This window comes from Anneissia japonica, unplaced genomic scaffold (assembly GCF_011630105.1).
Source record: "Anneissia japonica isolate Jap-2015-1 unplaced genomic scaffold, ASM1163010v1 scaffold286823_len673_cov250_single, whole genome shotgun sequence".
Classification (NCBI taxonomy): domain Eukaryota; kingdom Metazoa; phylum Echinodermata; class Crinoidea; order Comatulida; family Comatulidae; genus Anneissia; species Anneissia japonica.
The window spans coordinates 1-673 of NW_022683530.1; the positions used below are offsets into that span (position 1 = coordinate 1).

General features: G+C 35.2%; 1 long non-coding RNA gene across 1 annotated transcript; it reads right to left on the bottom strand.

The window, feature by feature from the left end:
- Positions 1 to 673, bottom strand: LOC117100174. Its single transcript, XR_004444096.1, has 3 exons — positions 654 to 673; positions 405 to 523; positions 1 to 55 (listed from the first exon to the last, which is right to left on the bottom strand). It is a non-coding gene; the product is annotated as an uncharacterized LOC117100174 (long non-coding RNA).

Below are 673 nucleotides of genomic sequence, written 5' to 3' on the forward strand. Positions count from 1 at the left end.
CTTTAGTAACTTGGAACAATTTATCCATTTTTATTTTTATATATGGCAAAACCACCTGTAAATTAATTAAATAGATTGAAATAGTTATTGAAAACAATTAGGTATTTTACTATACATATCATTAGAGAAAGGGGGGAGGGGGTAATCTGGGTGTGAGGTCCAGGGTTGAAGATTTTTGTGTTCTATGAGGCTAAATAATGCTAAAAAAGCAGTTATGTTTGAAAAAGGTCTGCAGCAAAACATTCCTTACGAGTCTGGGTCAGAGGACTCGGTCTCAAAATTTGAGGGGTGTTAACCAGAAAAGAGGGGGATTTGCTAGAAAAAGAAGCTTGTCCGAACCACAAAAACCCCGCTGGCTACTGGCCTGCCTGTAAATCCACAAATGCTTTTAAAGTTCTACTTACAAGGTAAAACATGGAAAGGATATGTTGTTTCCATGGTAATGTTAATGAGTTGCTATTCTGTCCAGACTCCTTATCAACAATCCTTTTTAATCCATAAAAGTTTTCAGAAAACGACGCAGCTATAAAAACAAGACAAAAAGATATAACCATAGCATAATCATCATGTAAGAAATGTACCTGCATCAAGTTTTTCAAATACACATAATAGAGTTGCTTTGGTCAAGTCATGTTCATAAACATTGCAGTTACCTGTTGTTGTTAGAAAATGG